Below are 219 nucleotides of genomic sequence, written 5' to 3' on the forward strand. Positions count from 1 at the left end.
AAGGGGACAGTTGGGGATAAGAAGGGAAAATAATGGAAGTAGAAAATATTGTATGATTATCAGCCTATTTCGGAGACAATGTAATGGTAATGTGAAATAAATAATGCATGGTATAGGAAGTTGAGCTTGAAACTATAGCATGCTTCGCGTCTTACTATTCTATACTATGACTGTCATCATCATTTGTATTATGAGTAGCATAGTCATCTTTCATATTTT

The sequence above is a fragment of the Penaeus monodon genome, chromosome 31 (assembly GCF_015228065.2).
Source record: "Penaeus monodon isolate SGIC_2016 chromosome 31, NSTDA_Pmon_1, whole genome shotgun sequence".
Lineage (NCBI taxonomy): Eukaryota > Metazoa > Arthropoda > Malacostraca > Decapoda > Penaeidae > Penaeus > Penaeus monodon.